We start from the raw sequence: 25,606 nt of genomic DNA, 5'->3' as shown, positions 1-25,606 counted from the left end.
TCCATTCCACCCCGCTCTGGTAATCACCAATTTGTTTCCTGTATCTATGAATCTGTTTCTGTTTTAGTTTGTTTGTTTTGTTTTTATTTTTTATTTATTTTTAATATATTTTATTGATTTTTTACAGAGAGGAAGGGAGAGAGATAGAGAGTTAGAAACATCGATGGGAGAGAAACATCGATCAGCTGCCTCCTGCACATCTCCCACTGGGGATGTGCCCGCAACCCAGGTACATGCCCTTGACCGGAACCGAACCTGGGACCCCTCAGTCCGCAGGCCGACGCTCTATCCACTGAGCCAAACCGGTTTCGGCTGTTTTGTTTTTAACATTACACATGTAAGTGAAATCTTACGGTATTTGTTTCTCTCTGCCTGTAAAGTCTTTTTCTCATATTAAGCTATCCAGCTTTCCTTTGATTAGTATTTGCATGGTATATCTTTGTCCATCTTTTACTTTTAGCCTGCCTATATCATTATATTTAAACTGAGTTTCTTGTAGTTAGCATCTAATTAAGTCATTTTTATCCATCCTGATAATCTCTGTTTTAATTGATGTGTCATTAAACCACATATTGATATTGATATGCTTGGGTTTAGATCTACCATTTTATTGTTTGTTTACCATTTGCTCCTGTCTTATTTTGGAAAATTTGAACATTTTTCTAGAATTCCATTTTAATTTATCTGCTGATTTTTACTATATCTTTTGTTATATTTTTAAATGGATGCTCTAAAAACTACAGAACACATGTTTAACTTTTCACATTCTATTTAGAATCAATATTTTACCACTTCAAGTGGAGTGTAGAAACCTTGTATCATATAAGTTCCTTTATACTCCCTCCTTTGTATTGCAATTAATTGTCTTATGTTTTACATCCACTACATTGAAACCCCATCAGACAATGTTGAGAGTTTTGCTTTCAGCTGTCAAACATATTTAAAAGAATTCAAGAGGAGAAAAATAGGTTATTAAATGTACCCAGATATTTACCATTGTGATTGTCCTTCTTTCTTTCTTCCTGATGTTCCAAGTTTCCTTTTATATAATTTCCCTTTTAACTAAAAAATTTTCTTTCGCCAAAACCGGTTTGGCTCAGTGGATAGAGTGTCGGCGTGCGGACTGAAAGGTCCCAGGTTCGATTCCAGTCAAGGGCATGTACCTGGGTTGCGGGCATATCCCCAGTAGGAGATGTGCAGGAGGCAGCTGATCGATGTTTCTCTCTCATTGATGTTTCTAACTCTCTATCTCTCTCCCTTCCTCTCTGTAAAAAAATCAATAAAATATATTTTTTAAAAAAATTTTTCTTTCGTAGTTCTTTCAGAGCAGGTTTTCTGGCAATGAGTTCTCTTAGTTTTTCTTTATCTTGGAATTTCTTTACATCATCTTTATTTCTGAAGGATATGTTTGCTAAGTACGTAATCCAGGACCACAGCTACTCTGATTGGAGAAGTTTCTCCTCCCTCCGAGTTTCAGGCACCTATGGGTCCCTGTTGTCACAGCCACCACTGCAGGATTGCTTGGAGGCTGGGTCATGAGACAATGGAGAAGAGACTAAAACAGAAAAGAACAATTATTTCCCCCTCTCACCCTGAGCATCAAGGGGTCTCCTTTCCTGATCTTCAAGTCAGAACTAGGGAGACTCTTTGAGAGCTATCTCTGTTTATTCCCTAAATTCCAGATTTTGGCTGCCTTGAAACCAGGCCAGGGGACACCAGAGGAAACAAAAATGGTGAATTCACTAGTTCAGTGGCCTTCTTCCCTAATTTGCCTGCTAATATTTTCTCTTCAGACTCCTCAAGTAGTTGCTCTCTGCATTTTGTTCAGGTTGTATTATGGCATTCAGTGGGAGCAGTGTGCTTAGCAGTGGAATCAAAATTGTTTTGAAACTAAACAAATTTAAGTATTTCCCAATTAGTACAAAACAAAACTACTGATTTCTTTAGAGCAATTTTGCTTTATGCTTAAAATCCTCCTTTGCAATTTACATTATGACTAAACACTAGTTCTTTTTTTAATCACGTTTTATGATGCAGAGGAGAGAATTATTTATTGCCTAACTCCATTCCAGATGGGAGTATTGTGGGTGAAAGTACTCTAGTTTTAGAGAAATTCCTTGTGGAGAATTCTGGGAAATGTAGTCTTCTAAGTACCAAGCAAAAATACATGTGGGTCAGACAAAAAGGTATATTTTTAATGAGGATCACAAATTATCTCCTGATTTAAAAAAAAAAACATGGCTTCCTTTGATTTTACTTTAAGTGTAAAAAAGTCACTTACATAATTTAGGTGAGCCTTAGGGCAGATAAAACATTTCATCAATTGACTTGCTAATATAGCAATCGGTGTTTTTTTTAGACATCAGGCCACCTTTCACATGGCTTTTTTCACTACCATTTCCTATTCCTGCTACAAATGCTCTACATGTTTTCCCACAAAACATAATGTAATAATGGTCATCTGATAGAATTCAATTTAATTGAATAGCGGGGGGAAAGTAACCAATGCCAAAAAAAATTATAGGCCTTTATTGCAAAATTATAGGCATTGTTGTAGAGTGATTTACCACAAATCAGAGCTACAGAAAAAGATTTCACTTTGAGGTGGGCTCTCTCTGGAGCACGCCCACAACTTTCTTCCCTCTCAGGTGTACATCTTTACTTTTCTCTCCTAGAAACTCTAAGGGTTCCCATGAGATTTGCAACCGGGGGAGCAATCGGCAGTGGCAGCTCGCCCCAGGTTTACACCCTGATTCCGTTTCCAAGGCCTGCTTTCCTCTGACTTTTCAGTGAGCTAACAGCAGCCCTAAGGCGGCTCACTCTCTGTAACGTCTCTAGAGAGCCACAGTGATACCACCTAGTCTCTCTCCTGTTGCTTCTTCTATCCTAGACTTTTCAGTGAGCTGACAGCAGCCCTGCCTAGACTCGCTTCCCTCACTGTGACTTTTACTTCTCAGTGAATTCACTCAGCCCAGCGCGGCTCACTTCTTTCTTGTAACATTCCTAGAGTAAGAACAGAGTACCGCCTGGGCTCCCTCCTGCTGCTTCTTCTCCCCTACGACCTTCCTTTGTCTCACTGTCCTCAGCTTTAATAGACGTACTCTCAAAATCACCTGGACTCATACTGTGAGATCTTTCCTGCATGAAGTCAAAAACCCACCCAAGACTGGCCAGACCAAGAAAAATCCACTCCAAACCTGTTTTTTTTCCCTGCAACAAAACCGCGTTAAAGCACTAGCCAACCACTTCTGCAAGCGACACACTTAAGAGGCAGGCTCAGTGGGCACCAAAGCCCTGCCGAAGTCAGTCCTGCTCCGTGGGGAGGGACCTTGCACAGCTGATCCTCCATGGTGGTCGCGGCCAGTCCTTGCAGCTGACCAGCCTGGGGAGTAAATAACTTCCATCGATGTGCCAACAGCAATCAGGGTTCAACTACGTGATAGTGATGGAAGGCAGTGGGGAAAAATGTTTCACGAACATTTATTTTTAGGTTGTAATTGTTTCTCTTTCCACCTTTCCAATGAATCACCATCTTAACTTCAAAGAAAAAACATGTTCGTTTTCAGATATTTAAGATTCTTGCTATCATTTTTTGTAATAGTCCAAGTGCAGTTTGCATTCAATAACCCTGGTACTCAGAAATACTTGGTTTGGGGAGTGAAATATGTTCCTAACGGAATTCAGATCAAAATATTTATTTCATGTAAGCCAAACGTGTGCCAGGAAGCCAGATGGGTATCATCATCCCATGTTACAGAGCAGAAAGCTGAGGCCCAGAGAGGTTAAGGGACTCGCCCAGGGTCACACAGCCGCTTAGCGAACCAACGCACGTTCCGCGATGCCCCACCGCCCAGTACAGACTGGTGTGTAGGTGGCAGAGGACGCCGCTCTGCGTGCTCGCGTGTCCGCTCCCACGCCCTCTGGAGCAAGGGGCCAACTATCTCTTTAAGAAGGAAAGTGAAGACCAGCCGCTTACGCAGCTGCCGGCGAGCCGCCGACTGGCTCATCCCTTCCATCCACCTCACCCTCCCCGCCCCGCCCTCCCGGCAGCCCCAGCCCCGGCGAGCGCCCAGTTAGCCGCTTCCAGCAGGGGCTCCGGAGAGCAGCTCGGCAGCCCTGGCCGGGCAGCCGAGGCCATGGCAGCCTCCACAGGTGATGACAGGGTCTCCGGGGACCTCCGAGCCCACCCCCCAGCGGCGCCCGCCGCAGCCCGGGGTGCCCAGTGCGGGGTGGGGGGAGGGGAGGCGCGCACCGCCAGGAGGAGCGGGCCCGGCGCCCCGCAGGCAGCCCGCCCTCCAAGCTCTCCGGCCGCGGCGGCCCAGCTGTCGGCGGCCGGGGGCTCCCCTGCCTGGGGTCCCCGCCCGCGTTCACCTGCACCTGTCTGTCTGTTTTCCCCGCCGCCGCAGGTTGCTGATCGCGGCCGGGCAGCTGCAGCAGCGACTGCAGAGGCGCTGCGCCAAGCCGGGCCGGAGCGGTGCGAGCCCGCGCGGCCGCAGAGGGCGAGTGGACTCAGGTGAGGAGGCCGCGGCGACCCGGAGGGGCCCCTGCGCTGCAGCGCGGCGGGTGGCGGGCGGGGGCCGCTCGCTGCGGTAGAATCCGCAGAGGGCAGCGGCCGAGGAGGGGTTAACTGTGACTCACTCATACCCTCCCTTCCTTCCCCTACATCCTTCTAATTGCACCCCCACCACCGCCGCCACCGTGAAATTCACAACTAGAGGAGACTCATTGCCATAAGGAAGATGCCCCAGGTGGGCGATGAAGAGGGCGTTAGGGACTCCCCGCATCGCTGTTTGTCTTCCTCTCCCAGCATTTGGCAAACACTTCGCCTCTTTCCTCTTGGAGGAGGAGCAAGGCTCCCTGGGGGTGGAAGAAGGCTGGAACCCCACACCCAACCCAAGGTCAAGTACCAGTGACGGCCTCCCTCCCATATCCCCCTGAGAAGTATCCGGGCCCTGCAGTAGATCAGGAGAACATGCCCGTGACCTCTAACGCGGGAGGTCCCGGCCCCACTCTCCCTGGAGCCTCCTGGGGTGGGATGCTCCCTCCTTCCACTCCTCGGGCTCCCACTGGCCTGAGCAGCCCCGTATTCCCTCCCTCCGCCCTGCAGATGAGGGAGGCCTGGGTCCTCACTGCCTGTTTCCTCTGCTTTCTCTGCCCATCGGGTGGTGTGGGATGAGCTGGAGTTGCTCCCCAGAAGACGGTGGTCTCTGCAGGCAGGGTGGGGTAGGGAAAGTGCCAGCGGTTGGGGTCTGGCCCCTTAGCTTGCTAGTAGGCGACTAGTAGCCATTTTAAAATGCTCCAGGCGTGGGTGTCTGTCTGCTCATCTGTTCGATGCAGGAGTTGGATTAGATGGTCTGTACAATGTTAATATGCCACTCAAGCAGCTTTAATGTGGCAGGAGACCCGTCTCTTAAAGCAACCCAGGATTCAAACTCGAGTCTATGAAATAATTGGGGTTTCCTCAGTTGATCTCTCTCAACTCTGGACTTCTCAAGTGAAACCCTGACCTTGTGGGTCTCGTGGAACCGGAGGCACCAGGCAGTCCTCTGCTGGCATCCCTGTGCCGTCACTAGGGTGACCTTTGTCAAGTCACTTCCCTTCCCCAAGCTTCAGTTTCCTCATCTGTAAGTCGGGAAGAAGGGCACACGTCTCAAAGGGTTGATGTTGGGATTAAAGGAAACACTTAGAATTGGACCTGTGCCTGGCACATAGTAGGTTTTCAGAGACACGGGAGCTGGGAGATAGACTGAGGAAAGAGGAGTAGCTGCTTTTAGTCCTCTTCTCTCCGCCTGGTACCCCACCCGCCCCGCCCCGCCAGCCTCTTCTACATCCCTGCGGAGGTGTCCCTGCCAGGGGCTAATGATGCTGGAGTGTGCTGGGCTGCTGGGCTGAGGGCCTAGGAAGCCACATTCCCACTGCAAGGGCTATGACATCATTTTAGCAAAAGATGGTCCCAAAGAGGCATAGATAGCCCGGCCCTGGGTTTGGAAAACCTTGGCATCTGAGGGCAGAGTCGCTAAGGGAACAGAAGCATCAGAAGCTTGTGTGCCAGCAGGGGGTGGGGACCAAGCTTCCTGGTTTCAAGTGGACCCCCTGCTGCTCCCTTGTCCTCTTGGGAGTCTCTTACTAGGATCTCCCCTGAGACGAGGCAGTCACGTGTTTAGTGTCCAGATTTTCTATTCTTTATCTCCTTCCCTGCTGTAATTTCCAGGCTTGCACTTACCCTTTCTCTCTCCAGCCTATTCCACAGATACCTTCTGCCTCTTGATGGCATGATAAAGACAGCGCCCCAGGGCGTGGGGCAGGGACTTGGCTGCTGTACCCTTTGGGTCAAAAGAAGTTGTGGTGTCTCCACCTGCCTTCATCCTCCTGGCAGAGGCCCTGTCTTTCCTCTCTATGTCCTCAACCTCTGGTCTGTGGCTAGGCACAAAGTAGGTCTTCAGGACGATTGAGGAAATTATGTCCCTGAGCCAACGGGTTAGGGAGAAGTTTTGGGAATGTGTTGATGGTGTAGGTGAAGGCACTTTTAAGTACAGGGCATTGTGCAAGTTCCTGGTTGTCACTTCTGTTGTTAATACTGTTGTTATGCCATTGCCAGTGGCCAACAGCGGTTTTACCTTCTCAAGTCAGGTTTAAAGGGGCTAGCTGTGCCTGGGAGAGGGGTGTTGTTGGCAAACAGGTGGTGCTAAGATGAATATGAAGGGAAGAGGATTGGGAAGAGAGTGAGTCCAGCCACTTGCTATGTTTGTGGGGTAGAGGCAGATGAGCAGAATCAAGTGAGCCAAAATGGATGCACAGTAGAAAACCAGGAGACCCAGGTCTCAGGTCTCATTCCACCACCTCACTGGATGACCTTGGGCCAATCACACCTCCTCTCAAGATCTGGGTCTCCAGCTATAAAGTGGGAGGACTGGACTACATGATCCCTAAGGTTCTGACATTTTTAAGTGGATTTTGTTAAGTAAAAATGGGACTGTTATTGCTCTCAGTATCATTGATGGAGTGCCAGACCATTCCCTATCTCATGTAATTCTCATTAAAAAGCATACCCGTTTGAGAGAGGATGAGGCTGAGGCTTAGAGAGACTGACTTGCCTAAGATTGCACAGCTGGAAGGGGCAGAACTATTATCTGACACCAGGTCCGCCTGACTCGAAAGAGCACGCTCTTGCAAAAGTTTCACTGCCCCCCGTCGGACCTGCTGTCATCACTGTGCGTGTGTGTACGCTGCACGTGCGCACCGCGGTTTGGAGAAGGGAAAGGTATTTCCCTGAAGTAATTACTGCAGAGGACTTGCTGGGTGGAAACGTGCATAGATCGGTGCTGAAAAGCCTTCCTTCACTGTGAGCTCTGCTGTGCTGGTGGGTGGTGGGTGCCCTTTACCACGGAGAATGGCTCGGAATGAATGGCAATCACGACAGACAGGCTTCCTATGTGCTGTGTGGTTTACACAGGGGCACTCAGTTACTCCTCAGAAAATCCCGTTATGTGGGCGCCATAATTTTACCAATTTCACAAGTGAGAAAGTCAGGGCAGAGAGGCAAAGGGTCTTGCCCAGAGTTACACGGCGAATTTGTTGTGAAACCTGAGAAAGTTGAGCTGGAAGCGCGCTGTCCTGGGAGTCAAAGAGCTGCTTTCAGTCTGTGCCCTCTCATTGACTGAGCAGCTTTGGGTAAACCAGCTTCCCTCTGAATGTCGGTGCTCCCGTCCCACAAAAGGACTGGATGAATCTACTGGCTGTGAAAGACCTAAATGCCACCTTGTCCCAGAATAGGCGTGAAGGGGATTCCTTGTCCAGAGAAACATTAATCAGCATCTGTTATTTATTACCCGCGGGGTAAGTGCAGGGGATACAGGAAAGAGTAAGAGTTGATCTTTAGTTTTAAGAAGCTGACGGAAGAGACAAATATCTAAACGTGTAGGTATGGTAAACCGTCTAGGAACTGTGATAATCCTGATATGGGCTATGATGGGCCTGGGGGTGGGAGGGGTGGTCTTTTCTGCTCAGAGGCCAGGAAAGCATTAGAGAGCTGATACCATTATCAGCTCCTTATTTTCAGCTTTGAGTTTATGCAAGAGGATGATGGTGAGGACGATGATAAATGTTCTACCCAGCTTAGGATATTTCCAAACAGTTTTAAAGTCTCGTTGACTCTTGATCCCAACAACCCAAAAAGTAGCCACAGACATCCGAGGGACAGCTCAAGCCCACTGTGTGCCACCCTTCCGGTGGAGCTACCCGTGTGCCCCAGGGGGGCCTAAAGCTTTCCCTCCTCCGGTGCTTATGGAGGCGGGACTCTGAAATTCCTCTTGGAAAGCCTGTCAGGTGCCTACAACTTGGGGAATCTTCCTCACATCTGTTCTCACCATCCCTCCTGTCTGCAGCACCTAACACCTGGAGAGGTGAAGGCATTTACCCACGATCCCTCAGCAAGCCTGGGATCATAACTCCGGCCTCGTGGGAATGGCATTTCTCAGCTGCACGCAGTCAATCTCCATCCAGGTCACCAGGGGCCTGAGGGGCCGTTTCTTCATTTGATGGGCAGCTCACAGAGTGAAGGTTGGATGCGGGTGAAATGAAGCTCGGGCTGAGGGCCCTGGAGAGGGAGAGGCCTGTGTTCCCTGGGCGCTTTGCACCTCTTAATAGACAGATATTCACAAAGCATTTGTCACATGCTCAGCGCTGTCCTCTGAACTGAGGTGCTGAGTCAACCTAAAGGGAGTGTCTAGGAAGCGGCCTGGTGCAGTGGAAAGAGCCGGCGCGAGTTGGGAGACTCGCCTGGCTCTGCCAGCAGCTCCCTGGGTGGCCCGAGGCGAGGCCCTTTGCTTCCCCACACCTGCAAAATGAGCGCCAGAGGTGGTCTCTGAGGGCTTCGCCAGCTCCCACTGGCTGACAGTTCAGCCGCTCTTTCTTCTGTTCTGTAACCACTTTAGGGGGCACGGGAGTGGAGAGGATACAGATAACTGTAACTCGAGGAAGAATGAGATAAATATAACAAGAGGCCAGAACAAGTGTTCTGTGGGTTTGCTGCAGGGACGGGGCTTGGGAAAGGCTCAGTTCAGAAGCCACCTCTTCGGTGATAGGATGCGGATGCGCTGCAGATAAGGCGGTTTGGGGGTTCTGAGCCAGGCAGTCGCCGAAGCAGGCTGTCTTCCTGGGAGAGAAGGTTTCATAGCAGAGCAGCGGTCCCCGGCCTCAGATTTCAAACATCGGTACATTGGGGAGTCTGTCCTCGGTTAGCCAGCGTTCTATTTTGCCATCTAAGGACATTCAAAGGGCAGTGAGAGTTCTGTTTACTATCACTACCACATAGTGAGAGAAAGAGCATGTTAACAGTTCCATCTCCCACGGAAAGAAGGCCGTATAATATCAGGGGGGAAGTACTTCTTCAAATTGAATGCATTCTGCTTTACTAAACACTGCATTGTCCATTAATTTTGCCGTAGACGGGTGTCCTTGTGTTTGACTCGAGTCAGGCTGCTTGGGTTCGAATCCTGGCCAAGTGACTTTTTCTCCCAGAGCCTCTGTTTCCTCATCCGTAAAATGGGGAAACGGTGCCATCCACCTCTTACTGTCATTAGGAGGTCTGTGTGCCACCATAAAACAGGCACAGCCAGGGACCTCCAACCCAGTTGTCTACAGAGGCAAACCAGGCTGGGCTGTGCAGGGACCGCGGCAAATGGAGAGAGGCTTGCTTGAAAGAGGCTGCTGCCAGCCGCCTCCTGGGCCCTGTGTTGCCAGATCTTCTGATTCATAAAACAGAAATCTGGATGTTCCTTCATGACATCTCTTGATTTTTAAAACGTGGTCAACATTTTTAAATGCACATATTAGAACGTGAGTGTGGTGGACCATCGGTTCATGTCCTGCGATGTCAAGTGCCAGGTGTCGGACACTAAAGCTCAGTAGCTGTGAGCTGAGCATGAGGTCGGAGAGGGAGGGGAGGCCGGAAAGGCGCCCGGGCCGGGGCATGCCTGTCTGCAAGGCTGGGAACACGTTTCTTTGGCAGCTTGTGATCTGCGTCTGGGCCTCCGGCGTCAAAGGCCCTGTTTGTGCCCCTTCCCTTTTGGGCAGCACTGTCGGGATCGAGTCTCTAGGGACCGAAGCCTCCAGACACCTCTGTGCCCCCTTGAAGTTGGCACCAGCCGGGCTTCCCTACCACTGGGTCTTTGGGAGCTTGGTCGGCAGCCTCAGAAGAGGGAACTTGGCTGACGGCCTGGGAAGCCTGGCAGAGAAGCCGCCTGGAGAGGTGGCCTAAAGAGAGGCTCTGGCAGCTGCTCGGTGGGGGGCAGTTCCTGTCCTTGGAAGCCTGGCTGGCCTTGCGGCCGAGGTCCTGCCGCCTTCTGCTGGGGTCGTGGTGAGGGCTGGGCGGTAAGCAGTCCCTCCGGACCTGCATGGCTCTGCCACGCGGCCGCCACGGAGGGGGTGTCGGGATCTGGCTGTGGAGGAAGCCCGGAGCGTTCTCCAAGAAAGGCCCCAGAAGAGTTCCGAGTTCGCGGGAGGACGCCCACGGACAGGTTGCAGGGCGTTCTGGGATTCCGATGGAAACCTCTAATGACAGCTTCTCTTTTGCGGCTCCCATTAATCAAATATGCATCAAGCACCTTCCGTGGTAAGGCTTGATCCCGGCCTCTGTGGGGGAACGAAAAGAAGTATTTACACCCATTCATTCCACCAGAATGCCCGGGGTGTCTGCTCTGAGGCAGGCGCCAAGGTGTGGTCCTGCCCTCGGGGAGCTATTCAGCCTGATAAAGATATACAAATGGCGCCTGGCTCGAAGAAATAGTAGTAACAGCTGCCATTGGATTGCGCGCCTTCCGAATGTTAGGTCCTAGCCCTATAGCACCTGTGTGAGAGGGTGGCTATGGGGATTGCTGGCTGGTACCTGGGCCGACTCCCTTCAGAAAGCCCTTCTCCACCCCCGCAGGAGGGGCCTTGGAGGGTTCTGTGCCTGCGAGAGGAGGAGCCTCAGATTGGGTGGGACTGGCAGGAGATGGTCAGGGTAAGGAATCCCAGAGGTCAGCATCCAGGGGAAGGAAACCAGGCTCCAGATCTAGACGCTGGCAGGCCCTTTGCCCTGAGCGGTCGGAGACAGAAGGCCCGGACTTCGGAGGTGGACACACTTGGGCTGCCACCTCGGTCTCCACATGGACTTACTTTGTGACGTGGGCGAGTCACTTGATTTCTCTGGCCCTTGTTTCCTCAGCAGTAAAAACAGGCATCATAATCATAGCTCCAGCCTCTTAGGGCACCTCTGGCATGAGAATTAAGCCAGATTAGAAATCCCACATGTGCAAAGCCCCCTGCACAGGGTTCAGCTCACAGTAGGTGCTTAATAAATGCCGTGCCCTTCCATCCACAGTTAGAAAGAACTGTAACTTCTCTAATTTTCCAAAGACCCAGTGCATCCTCAGTTGGTAGTGAGCTCCCCTCTCACTGGAGGTATCCAAACTGGGTCAGAGAAATTGAGCTTCAAACAGATGGATGTTGGGCTTTGAAACCTTCAGATTCTCCCCCACCCCGAATTCCTGTGATTCTGTGCAGACTTGGCTCAGATCTCATTAGTCAGTTATTAGAAATCAGTTGGGGTTTGGCTTGGGTGTGTGTTCACAGATAAAAGACCGATTTCTGCTGGAGAAGTGCAATCATTGAAGGCTTCTCCCCAGAGGGGCAAGGCTAGAAGCAAAATGAGGTCCAGAAAGATCTCTGAGAGGTCCTGCGAAGGGAGCAGGGAGCCAGCTGGGGTGTTTGGGGCACGTGGCTAAATGTTCAGGTTGAATTTGGGGCAGGCTATGCCATGACTGATGGAACGAACTGCCCAGGACAAGGACTGTTTGCTTTACCTCTGAATCCCAGGGCCCAGCACAAGCCAGGCCCACAGGAAGTACTTTGGAAAAAGAAATGAGCAAATGAAAAGTAGCCAATAGAATCCTGGGTTGAGAGACTTAAGTATCCCTAGAGGCCAGGTGGCAGCGTCATCCTTAACACACATGTGTATGTCTGTGTGTGTGCCTGGCGTCCTAAGTAAGACTCACCCTGCTTGCTGCTGCTCCTTCTGCTTCTCTTTCCCCTGCCCCTCCTTCTCTTTGTTGCAGCTTTATTGAACTACTAGGGGCCCAGTGCATGAATTCGTGCACCTTGAAAGGAACTGTGAGCCATGAGGCTGCGGTGGGCACAGGGGCAGGTCTTGGCCCATCTTCCACGCCCCGGCCCGGCTCCTTCCGCCACAGTTCCAGGTCCCCTGTCTGCTGGCAGCCCGGCTCCCACCACCACTGCTCCCATGCACTGACTGCACCGGCTCAACTCACACCCATAGACAGTGCAGAATAATTGGGGCCAGGGCCGGAGCGGTGGCTGCTGCCCGATCACCCCTCAGGAGCAGGGGAAGGTGGAGAAGCCCTTAGGGGTGATCAGGGCTGGCAGCTGCTCCTCGCACCCGTTGATGGCGCCAAGCAGTCGGGGCTGGTGCTGGGTGCCGACAGCAGGTGTGAGCAGCAGCTCTGGCTCCAGCAGTGGGTGTGAGCTCTGGGCAGGACCATGGCACACAGGAGCAAAGAATTTTCAGTAACCACCACCAGAGGCTCACCTCGATGACAGCGACTGGTGCCCTGCCTTGGTCTGGTGCCCCTGCTCACTTGCTCCACCATTCCGCCTTGGCCAATGCCCGCCATGTTCTGCGCACAACCCCTGGTGGTCAGTGCACATCATAGTGACCAGTTGTTCAGTTGTTTGGTTATCCCGCCCTTAGGTTTATTTGCATATTAGGGTTTTATGTATATAGATAGTCAACACACAACAGGCTGCACATATTGAAAGTGTACAATTTGGTTAGTTTTTACTTAGCATCTAACCCACAAAGCCATCACCATGATTAATAATGAACGCCTCCATCATCCCCCAGTTTCCTCTTGCCCCTTGGTACTTCCGCCCTCTTGTGCCTTTCCCTCCCCCACCGCGTCCCCAGCAACCACTGACCTGCTGTTACTACAGATTATGTAGCATTTTCTAGAATCTTATAGAAACAGGATCATACAGTAAGCACTCTTTTTTTGGTCTGGCATCTTTCACTCAGCATAATTATTTTGAGATTCATGTTGTTGTGTATATCAATAGTTTATTCCTTTTTATTGCTGTGTGGTATTCTTTTGCATGGAAGGATAAACCCTGATTTGTTTATCTCTTCATTTGTTGGACTTTTTTTTCCCCCAGGCTTTTTGCTTTTAGAAATAAAGCTGCAGGAAGCATTTGTGTATAAGTTGTTGTGTGGGCATATACTTCCCTATTCTCTTGGCTAAATACCTAGGCGTGGAATGGCTGAATTATTCGGTAAATATATATTTAACCTGTTAAGAAACTGCCCGAATAGTTCCCAAGTGGTTGTAGCATTTTACATTCCCCTCATCAGTGTACGAGAGCTCCGGGTCCTCCACTCCTTGCCAGCACTTGCTACGGTCAGTCTTTTTAATATTAACCATTCTAACAGGTGTGTAGTCGCATCTCCTGTGGCTTTAATTTGCATTTTTCAATGAGTGATGATGTTGAGCATCTTTTGTGTGTTTGTCATCCATGTATCTTCTTTGGTGACGTGACTGTTTAAGTATTTTGCCCACCTTTAAATCTTCAATCATTTTGTTGTTGGTCATCTTATTATTGGGTTGTAACAGTTCTTTATACATTCTGGATACAAGTTCTTTGTCAAGTATATATTTTGCACATATTTTCTCCCAGTCTGTGTCTTGCCTAGAGGGCCCTGTGGGAGTTTCCGACTCAGTGTGCACATGTGTGTGCACATGTGAACGTGCAGGTGTGAGAGAGGGCCTGGCTTCCTGTGAGATTCCTGCTTCTGGATTCAGTTCTTCTCCACTAACGTGCAGAATCATGGAAAGACAGCACAGAGGGAGCAGGCCCAGGGCTGGGTGCCTGAATTTCTTTTCTTCCTGTGACCCCAAGCAAGTCAGGTCACCCTTCTGAGCTTCTCTCACTTTGTCTATAAAATGGGCACAGCAGTGCCTTCCTGTGGGGGAGAGGCCAGGGCGGACCCCTCTAGCTGACCATCCCAACTTCAAGAACCATCTATTGCCATCACAGGCCCGGGAAGGGAAGCCCTGTGTTCATTAAAGAAGGTTTATTGAGCTCCACACTGGCTGGGTTGGGGGTGGGCGGTGTGGCTGGGCCAGTGCTGGGAGCCTTCTCTGCTTTACTCTGGGCTGTGTAGAGCCTGGTTGAGGGCATCTTCATCCCTCTGCACGGCCCTGCACACCTCCCAGCAGCAGCCCAGCTGCTTAAGCTGTGAGGGGGTGGGCGGAGGTGTGTGTGGGGGGGGCGCTTAGAAGTCCTCAAAAGATGGAAGCTCGTGGTCCCCAGGTGGGATGTGTGTAAGCAGCCTGTGTCCTATCGGTGTGAGAAGTGCTCCCAAAGGAGCATGTGGGGCCCACAGAGGAGCCCCGACCTCTGTCTCCTGTGAGCTCTGCTGGGCATCCGGGCTGGACCTGAGCTTTGGAAGATAAGGACCTAGAAGCTTGGAAGGGCTTTCTAGGCAGAGGGCACCACACAGGCGAACGCAGAGCGAGCTCGGGGAAGATGGCCGAGAAGACTGTGTGATGGGAGCCAGAGCTCGCAAGGCAGGCCGGGTCAGGTTACCACAACAGCTGTGTGTGTGGGTGGGTGTCGGGGGGGGGGGGGGGGGGAAGAGGGGGGGATGTATTTCCATTTTACAAATGGGGTCGCTGAAGTACCACGAGGTGGAGTGTGCCTTGGGCCTGTGAGCCAGAGGCTCCCACCGCCGTGCTCTGTCTGCTGTGTCCCAGGGGCGATGGATGGTGGGGCTCTCCCTGGATAGTGGGGGGGAGTGGGGGGGTCTCAGCACTCCCAGGGCATCTGCTTGGTCCTGACTTCCTTCCGCGGGCGTTGGTAGGCCTTGGTTCTCAGGCCAGTGCTTTCTCGGCACCTGGGAAGGCCCCGAGCCCCTGAAGGCGCGATGCCCGCTTCTCTCCGGCCTCGCAGGCTAGTGGACCACTGGCCCAGGTGCTGCTGCTTACGGTGCACGGGCCAGAGCTGCCACCGTCACTCTGGCTGCTCGTGTGCTTTAGGTTGGCTCCGTGGCCACCCTTGAACAAAATGGGGTTCTGTTGTTAGGGGAGAGGGGGACTGGACACTGAGTGGACAGTGACTAGTGTCCATCACTCCACCCACCCAGGGGCCTGGGCACCACCATGATGCTCTCCCCTCCACGTTCCCACAGCCCATCTCTTTGGGGCCCTGAAGAGTCGACCGCCGTAATTTCCCTGGACTCCCTCTTTGCTTCTCTCGCTCCTCTACTCCCGTTTCAGCTCTCCCATGCCTCTCGTCTCTTCCCAGCCCATTCCCAGCAGAGCTGGTACAGGGTTTCCTTCTGTAACGTGGACCCGACCTTGTCATTGTCCTGCCCAAAACCTTTTTCTGGGGACTCACATGGCACTGCCAGCCTTCCTCCCTGCTCCCTGCCCACACTGTCTGGTCTACCCACACCCCTTGTCCTCCTCCCTCTTCGTGCCTCTGCGGTGCTCACCCCTGCCCCTGCCTTGAATCTCGTGTCTCCCCTGCAGACAGCAGACAGCTCTGCATCCACCCTTCAGAACCCGGCTTGGGCTTCCTCCCCCTGCGCTGGGCACAGAGACTCCGCCCTCCTGGGCCTGCCCTTCCTGACCACGGCTTCGATTACAGGGGCTGAGGGAGGAGGCCCCGCGCAGTGGACACTTGGTAAATATTGACTGACATGGCCCTGCCAGGGCCACCCCGCAGATAAGTGCTGTAATTATCGAGGGAAGGCGCTCTGGGGAGCCGCTGCCGGTCTTGCAGCTGGGCCGCTTCTGAGCCAGGTCTCTCCAGGAGGCCGGGTCTCCCCGCCTAACCCCTCCCCCCCCACCCGAGGACAGAGAGGCACAGAACCATCACCTTGGTGAAGTTTTGTGTATGAGCTTGAACTCCTTGCCTTTTAGGAGGCCAGGCTGAACGCCAACGGCCTTGTCGAGGGAAGGCACAGCTGATGTGCACGTATTATGGTGGAGCATTGTCAACAGCCACTCAACCCTTTAGGGAAGCGGTCGGCAGCATCTTCATACTTTTTGACCCTATAAATCCACGGGGGGCCCCTCCTGAGGAGACCATTCTGAATACAGAAACGTACTTATACAGATATCTGTTAAGGCATTCTTTTTGATAGGGAGAAAGTCTAAATGTTAACTGTGATGGACCCGTGAAATGAAATATTATGCAGCCCATAAAATACTTTTTATAAAGCATATACCCTATTAGAGGCAATTTTTAAAACATGTTACATTTTTTTAAACATATTTTTATTTATTTATTTATTTAATATATTTTCTTGATTTTTTACAGAGAGGAAAGGAGAGAGATAGAGAGTTAGAAACATCGATCAGCTGCCTCCTGCACATCTCCCACTGAGGATGTGCCCGCAACCCAGGTACATGCCCTTGACTGGAATCGAACCTGGGACCTTTCAGTCCGCAGGTCGGCACTCTATCCACTGAGCCAAACCGGTTTCGGCCCATGTTACATTTTTTAAAGATACAGAGGTGCATGTGTACCATGGCTGTAACTGTGTGAAACACACACACACTCACACACAAAAGAAAAAAGTTTTTTTCTAGGCCTAGAAAAAAATAGAGAAGGGGCAGTGGTTTATCTTTAAGTAGCAAAACCACTACTGGAGTTTTTTGTTTAAAAGGTATGTGCTATTTTTAGACTATAACAGCTGCTTTTATAAATATAAGTATATTTAACATTTTAAAAATACCCAGTCAGAGCCGAGGGGGCACATTTTCGTTCATGACCCTCTCAGGGTGAATTATTCACTTGTCTCTGGGCCTGGTTTATGGCATCAGGGAGAGGAGCCCGTGTCCCTGGGCATGTGAGGAGCTGGTGTGCCAGGCTCTTCACATGCATCATCTAATTAAATTTCACCACCGGAGCCCTGTTTTTCAGATGTGGAGGCTAAAGTTCATGCTCAGTCTGATTAGAGCTAGGTTTCCGGGGGGGTGGTCCTGCTCTGCACACCACCCCAGGGGCCCCATGATTATGAAGATCTCGCTGCTCCGGGGAAGGCAGGCGGGAGGGACACCTGAGAGCGCTGTGTCCGCAGAGCCCGTGCTGGGGTTTCTCTTACAGGGCGGGGAGGTCGGTGTCCGCCAGTGGCGGGGAGAAGAGCCCTTCTGCTGACTGCAGCCCAGGCGGTGCTCTGTGCTGAACCTCTCCAACCATGAAGCCTTTTCCTGAACAGGGTGTCCCCCTCAGCCCAAGGCCCCTGTTCTGTGTCCCCACCTTCTTATGCATCCCAGCACCCCGAATTCAGCGCTGCAAGCCTAGAGCTTGAGTCCCAGTTCTACCACTGACTTACCCGGTGCCACCCTCCCCGACCTCAGACCCTCTCCCTGTCAGACGGGGTTGACTAGATAAGCGATTCCGAACTCCAGTGCTCTGCGCTCCCCAAACAGCCCCGGTGTAAGCCCAAGAGATGCTGGCACAGGAGCCTCTGCTCAGCCTCAGCCGGCTTTCCAAGCTGGAACGAGACACGCGCTGCAGGGTCTTTGGGTTGGTAAGACAAGCTAGAAACCTGGACTCATTCAAATATAAAATCTCTCCACTTATAAAGGAGAACTAAAATTAAAATATATGCACACGCAGGTCTGCAGCCACGAGAGGGCCGAGGGGCTGCCAGTCTGACCTCTAGAGGCGCCCGCCTCTGAGCCCGTCTGGCTTGGCCTCTCTGCTTCCTGGATTCCTGCTACAAATCCTGCTGGAGGTGTTGCTGGGCAAATGAGGCCCAGGCCTGCGAGAGCAGGAAGGTCAGTCAGCCCAGGAGGAAGAGGCTGGCTCTCCTGGGCCCCATCCACGCCCTAGGCAAATACACAGGCCTTTGAAAGGGCCGTGCTGCTGCCTGCCAGGACCGCTGGCCCAGCCGTGCCTGTGGGTCGTTGTGCACTAGACACTGCTCAGCAGCTTGACATCCCTTTATGGTCTTGTCAGTGATTAGCCTCATCTATACTAATAAAAGGGTAATATGCTAATTAGACCGGGAGACCTTCCAGACAAAGCCATGGTGGCAGGGCCGAGGCAGAGGCAGTTAGGGGCGATCAGGTTGGCAGGGGAGGGCAGTTGGGGGTGATCAGGCCGGAAGGGCGGCAGTTGGGCTTGATCAGGCTGACAGGCAGAGTGGTTAGGGGCAATCAGGCAGGCAGGTGAGCTGTTAGGAGCCAGCGGTCCCGGATTGCAAGAGGGTGCAGGCCGGGCTGAGGGACACCGCCCCGCCATGCATGAATTTCATGCACCAAGCCACTAGTGTACACGCAAGGAAATTGGCCCTGAGTGGGACTGGCCTGAGGCACAGAACTCCCAACTGAATCCAGGAGTGTCTGCCCCCTGGGCTCACACGCAGTAGTCATCCTGCCCCTCGGAGGGGACTGCGGTGCTGACGGCAGTGTTTGGTACACAGAGCGGAGAGCAAACAAATGAGTGTGATTACGTGTGCACACTTGTACACAAACACAACTCCACGTACTGTGTGCAAATCTGTGTCCAGGATGGGTGTGCACAGCACCGTCGATTCCCATCCTTGGTAATAGTTATGTTCTATAAAGCCACTGCGAACCCTGAACTATTGAGTATTGAGCCAGTGCCCCTGACGGAGAGTACAGGGCTAGGCTCCTGTGAGCCTTTGGTCACAGCAGTTCATCAACTGATCGATCCCTAACCTTGTTTTATGTGTATTTCTGTTTAAAGACACCTTCCTAATAGATTGTTGATTCATTCACATTGAACTCACGCCAGCAGCACTGTCATTCGTACCTGAGTGAAGCTTATCGGACACACATTTTCCCTGTCGGGCACAGGCTTCTGTGCGCAGGAACACTGGACAGCACTTCCGCACCCCGTAGGCCGGGGCATTTTAATCAGCAAAATCCACAGAACACACAGACGTGTGACAAACATGGCATTAACAGGCTGCCAAAAGGAAGCTTGCTGAAGGATTGGAGGTGGAACCAGAAGGTCGCCTTGTTCCACCTCAGATGTTCCCGCTGCTCAGCTCGTGTCCGAGGAGGGCTGTGCAGGAGCTGTGCGCTGATTGGAGGGTCACAGATGAGTCTCAGGGAGGAGGTGAATCCACAGATACAGAACTCCCGCGGCATGAGTTTCAGCTGTGTGTCTCGTCTCTTTCCGGGGCTGCTGTCAGGACCTGGGGCTGGTGGCGGAACTGACTGGCTGTTCTGAGTGCGGGTGTCGTTTGGAGGGGCAGCTGGCATCCGTTCTGAGCTCCGCTCTCCTAGTTGCCATGTGCCTTCGTTCAAGTTCATGGTCTCTGTAGCCTGAGCTTCCTCAAGGATAACAGAGAGGACACCTCTAGCCTCTGGGGGCGACCCAAGGGGGGATTGAGAGAACAGAGGTGGAGCAACAAGGCAGTGCCTGGCAATACGCTGATTAGCTGCTGGCAGTTTTAAACCGTGGTGCTTTCATGCCTTCCCTTAAGATGCAGTTACTAAGAGCTTAGCACTCAACACCTGCGAGATGCTGACATTTCAGAGATGACGAAAACCCTCTGGCTCCTAATCTAGTAGGAGAGACAGCCACCTAAATAGGACTCTGTATGAAAAAGACTATAATAAGCCCTGGCCGGGTTGCTCAGTGGATAGATGTCAGCCTGTGGACTGAAGAGTCCAGGGTTTGATTCCAGTCAAGGGCACATGCCCAGGTTGTGGGCTCGATCCCCAGAAGGGGTCATGCAGGAGGCAGCCGATCAATGATTCTTTCTCATCATTGATGTTTCTCTCTCTCCCTCTCCCCCTCCCTCTCCCTCTCCCTCTCCCCCTCCCTCTCCCTCTCCCTCTCCCTCTCCCTCTCCCTCTCCCTTCCTCTCTGAAATCAATAAAAATGTATTTTAAAAATAATAATAAAAATTAAAAAGACTGTAATAAGCCCTGGCTGGATGGCTCAGGTGGTAGGAGCATCATCCTGTGCACCAAAACAGGTTTGATCCCTGGGTCAGGGTGCGTATGGAAGGCAACCAATCCCCGATGGATGTTTCCCTCTCACATCAATGTTTCTCTCTCACGCATGCTCTCCCCCTTCCACTCTTTTTAAAATCAGTAGCATATCCCTGGGTGAGGATTTTTTTTAAAAGAATACTATAATAATATTAACAAAGCTTTTTTGTCCCTTTTTTTATTTACTAAGATGCTCGCACTTGCTTGGGTGGTGACGTCGATGAGTGTAGGTCTGCGTGTTCATTCAGCAAATATCTACTGAAGGCCTGTGGTGTACCAGGCACTGGTGTGGGCACGGGAATGAAGAGCACAATGGGAAGATAGCCTTGCCTTTCTGGAGCTTATATGTTAGAGACGATAAGCCAAGTAAATATATAAATATATTAGCCGTTGCTAAGGCCTGTGGGGGAAATGAAGCGCGGGAAGAAAGAGAGGGAGTTGGGGTTGCAATTTAGATAACGTGGTCAAGGGAGGTTCCCTGAGAAGGTGGCATTGGAGCAAAGACCGGAAGGGAGAGAGACTACACTGGGCAGAGGGAACAGCATGTGCAGAGGGGACACCCTGAGTGGGGGTGTGCACGGAGGCAGAGTGGCTAGAGCAGCATGAATGCGGGGAGGGTAGGCGAGGTCAGAGAGAGAAGGGCTCTCGTTCCTTTGGCTTCTATTCCAATCCAAGAGTTTTCACTATCCCTTAACCATGAGAACAAGATGCGACCCTTGGGAAAGGAGTTGAGCGGAGGAGTGACGTTATCTGACTCACATTCTGAAGGATCCCTGACTAATGCACAGAGGTTGTAGGGGTGAGACTGGCATCACCCAGGAGAGAGGTGGTGGCGTGGACCAGGGAGGGGCCGTCAGGGGCTGGTGGCGTCGCATTCACGCCAGGAGTTCATGTTTTGGACATACTCATTTTAAGATGCTCTGTTTGATGGAAGTGGCAACGCCCGGGAGTTCTGTTGGTTAGTAGGCGATGATTGGGTTGTGATTTTTGTGGGTGCCAACCGACCTAGGTAGGTATAAGTGGTTCTGGGGTCCGGACCCCTGAGATACCAACTATGAGAATATTTCAGGCTGAGATTTGGGAGTGGGCTCGGATGTCGTGTGTGTGAAGGGCATTAGGAATCAGACTGTATTCAGGTGAGTAACAAGCACCACTGGGCACAGAGGGCTTTCCCCGTGCCAGCTCACTGCTGGGCATTGAGCCTGTGCTGTCGCGAGTCATGACCAGCTCACGCACAGCTGTGATCGGCCCCATCTCACAGGGACCCCGAGGCTTGAAGAAGTGAAGGGCGTCCCACTGTCACAAGGTGGTGGGCGTGGGGTTTGGAATTCGAATCCAGGCATATGTGAGCCCAAAGCCATGACTTCTTTCTATTAGGTTCGCCGGGCTCTCTGTGACAAAGGGCTTTTTAAATAGGACTTAGCCCTAGCAGGTTTGGCTCAGTGGGTAGAGTGTCCACCTGCGGACCGAAGGGTCCTTGGTTCGATTCCAGTCAAGGGCACATACCTCGGTTGCAGGCTTCTCCCCTACCCGGGCCCTGGTCAGGCTCCTGCAGGAGGCAACCAATCAGTATTTCTCTGTCTTTCCTTCTCTCTTCCACTCTCTCTAAAAATCAATGGAAAAATATCCCCAGGTCAGGATTAAAAATAAATAAATAGGACATCGATATTTACAGAGCTCCCTTTTAAAACATTTTGAAATGTTCGCTTTAGCTAAATTAAGGTGTGGGGAAGCCTGAGCGCAGGCTTCTCAGGGGAGGGGTTTATAATGACCCACCCTCTCCCAGCAAGCACGAGCCGTGTTGGGCCTGTGGGAGGCCCTGGATCTTAGCGAAGGCACACGAGCTCAGCTGGACCTGGGAAGGGCCACTGGAAATCAGCCGGACAGGAACCGGCTGCTCAGGGTGGCGGAGACGCCGGCAGCTGCAGGAAGAAAGAGGATCTGGGAGGAGAGGGGAAGGTGCTGACATGGGGTCTGCATGGCTCCTGGGCTAAAGCAGAAACAGTCGGATGAGCTGGGCTCGTATCTCCGTGCAGAGCCCCCAGGAACTTCAAGGAGACTGAGGAGACTTGCTCCATCAGGGCAGCGCACCCCGAGTGGTTGGCGGGACTGGAGTCAGCTGGCTCTCAGCCTGTCCCTGCTCCTGTGGCTCACACTGTGGCCTTTGGCAAGTCCTCTGTTCTGCTTAGAAAATGCGGCAGTTGAACTAGATGGTCATGAAATGCCAGGAGGCGAGGGGAAGGGTGAGGAAGAAATGAACATGATGAGAGAGAGGAGATGAATGCGAGAATATGAATGAGGGAGTTTATGTGGTTCCCTGTTCTGGATTCCAAGGAACACAGAAGCTTTCTGATTTCAGGCTGAGCCAGGAGCGGTCTCCATGGATAGGGACAGTGGTCCCGGCAGATCAGATACATCGCCACATGTGCCCTTGTGTTCCACGAGTCCTCACCTCATGTCCGCAAAGAACAGCACACACAGGCCACAGCACACACAGGCCACAGCACACACAGGGCCACAACACACACAGGCCACAGCACACACACAGGGCCACAGCACACACAGGCCACAGCACACACACAGGGCCACAGCACACACACAGGCCACAGCACACACAGGCCACAGCACACACACAGGCCACAGCACACACACAGGCCACAACACACAGGGCCATAGCACACACAGGCCACAGCACACACACAGGGCCACATCACACACACAGGCCACAGCACACACAGGCCACAGCACACACACAGGCCACAGCACACACACACAGGCCACAACAAACACAGGGCCATAGCACACACACAGGCCACAGCACACACAGGCCACAACACACACAGGGCCATAGCACACACACAGGCCACAGCACACATAGGGCCACAGAACACACACAGACCACAGCACACACAGGCCACAGCACACACACAGGCCACAGCACACACAGGCCACAGCACACACACAGGCCACAGCACACACAGGCCACAGCACACACAGGCCACAGCACACACAGACCACAGCACACACAGGGCCACAGCACACACAGGGCCACAGCACACACGGGCCACAGCACACACACAGGCCACAGCACACACACAGGCCACAACACACAGGGCCATAGCACACACAGGCCACAGCACACACACAGGCCACAGCACACACAGGCCACAGCACACACAGGCCACAGCACACACACAGGCCACAGCACACACAGGCCACAGCACACACAGACCACAGCACACACAGGGCCACAGCACACACAGGGCCACAGCACACACGGGCCACAGCACACACACGGGCCACAGCACACACACAGGCCACAACACACAGGGCCATAGCACACACAGGCCACAGCACACACACAGGGCCACATCACACACACAGGCCACAGCACACACAGGCCACAGCACACACACAGGCCACAGCACACACACAGGGCCACAGCACACACACAGGCCACAACAAACACAGGGCCATAGCACACACACAGGCCACAGCACACACAGGCCACAACACACACAGGGCCATAGCACACACACAGGCCACACACACACAGGCCACAGCACACACAGGCCACAGCACACACACAGCCACAGCACACACACAGGGCCACAGCACACACACAGGCCACAACACACAGGGCCATAGCACACACAGGCCACAGCACACACACAGGGCCACATCACACACACAGGCCACAGCACACACAGGCCACAGCACACACACAGGCCACAGCACACACAGGCCACAGCACACCAGACCACAGCACACACAGGGCCACAGCACACACGGGCCACAGCACACACACGGGCCACAGCACACACACGGGCCACAGCACACACGGGCCACAGCACACACAGGGCCACAGCACACACACAGACCACAGCACACACACAGGCCACAGCACACACAGACCACAGCACACACACAGGCCACAGCACACACAGACCACAGCACACACACAGGCCACAGCACACACAGACCACAGCACACACAGGCCACAGCACACACAGACCACAGCACACACACAGGCCACAGCACACACAGACCACAGCACACACACAGGCCACAGCACACACACAGGCCACAGCACACACACAGGCCACAGCACACACAGGGCCACAACACACACAGGCCACAACACACACAGGCCACAACACACACAGGCCACAGCACACACACAGGCCACAGCACACACAGGCCACAGCACACACAGGCCACAGCACACACACAGGCCACAGCACACACAGGCCACAGCACACACACAGGCCACAGCACACACACAGGGCCACAGCACACACACGGGCCACAGCACACACACGGGCCACAGCACACACAGGGCCACAGCACACACAGGCCACAGCACACACACAGGCCACAGCACACACACAGACCACAGCACACACGGGCCACAGCACACACAGGCCACAGCGCACACACAGGCCACAGCACACACAGGCCACAGCACACACACAGGCCACAGCACACACAGGCCACAGCACACACAGGCCACAGCACACACACAGGCCACAGCACACACAGGTCACAGCACACACAGGGCCACAGCACACACAGACCACAGCACACACACAGGCCACAGCACACACAGGCCACAGCACACACACAGGCCACAGCACACACAGGCCACAGCACACACAGGGCCACAGCACACACAGACCACAGCACACACACAGGCCACAGCACACACAGACCACAGCACACACAGACCACAGCACACACAGGCCACAGCACACACACGGCCACCTGGGTGAACTCTGAGGGCGTCATCTCTCCTCTATTTTAGGACCCTCCTTGCAGGTTCCCAATAGGCAACCTGGCTGGAGCAGCATGAAGGTCTGTAGTGTCCTAGGCACTGGTGTGGCCACAGGAATGAAGTGTACCCAGCCCCTCTTCCCCTGCAGCAAATCCCATGCAACAATACTTCTTTTCGCTTTTACTTTAGGGAGGGCTTTATTTCTCCTAAAGAACCAGTCCACTTTCCGTTCCCCCTTAACCCGGAAAGCAAGAAGATTGGGCATAATTTCTCTTTTTGCATCGGTGGCCAGGAAGCTCGGAGTCAAATCTGAGCCTTGTCATTGTGCCATGTGTGTCTGAGGTCAGGCTGTGGCTTCCCCTTCTTCCTGGGCCCGGACTCCATGTATATTTTATTACGGTCATTTGCGAGCTGCCTTAAAGTTGGTGAGACTTCCCCGTCTTAGCTCTAGGCTTCCGCTCCGACTTCTTTACTCAGAAAGCTGCCCTTGGCTCTTATTTTGTGGAGCTTTTGCCCGGATTCAGATGCAAGTGAGGGGCGGGGCTGTGGTGCCAGCGAGGCTCTGACCCACTTGCTGTGCGACCCCAGACAGACCACACGCTCTCTCTAGGTTTCCGTTCCTCTCCTGAAATGAGGGACTGTGGCAAAGCCCACCCAAGATGCTTTCCATTCTAGAATTCTGAGAGTGTGTTAGCCCTTGTTGGTACCTGGGGTGAAAGCAGGGAGGGCACCGACTCAAGGATCCTAAGAACCAGGACAGAGATCTGGGAAAAAGGGGGAATCCGCAGACATGGAG

The 25,606-nt window shown here is 52.6% G+C and overlaps 1 protein-coding gene across 3 annotated transcripts in view; it reads left to right on the top strand.

Moving 5' to 3' along the window:
* Nucleotides 1-4,036: 4,036 nt before the first annotated feature.
* The window catches only part of SNPH (syntaphilin), a 40,066-nt gene continuing 18,496 nt past the window's right edge, over nucleotides 4,037-25,606 (top strand). For 2 of the 3 annotated variants that reach the window (XM_036311618.1, XM_036311616.1), the window contains exons 1-2: nucleotides 4,037-4,152; nucleotides 4,407-4,513. The gene's annotated coding sequence lies outside the window, so the exon portion shown is untranslated. The remainder of the gene's footprint in view (nucleotides 4,153-4,406; nucleotides 4,514-25,606) is intronic. The other variant, XM_036311619.1, reaches the window with a different exon arrangement.

Source organism: Myotis myotis, unplaced genomic scaffold (assembly GCF_014108235.1).
Source record: "Myotis myotis isolate mMyoMyo1 unplaced genomic scaffold, mMyoMyo1.p scaffold_m19_p_58, whole genome shotgun sequence".
Lineage (NCBI taxonomy): Eukaryota > Metazoa > Chordata > Mammalia > Chiroptera > Vespertilionidae > Myotis > Myotis myotis.
The sequence above is the reverse complement of the archived record's forward strand: the minus strand, read 5'-3'. Positions and strand labels throughout refer to the sequence as shown.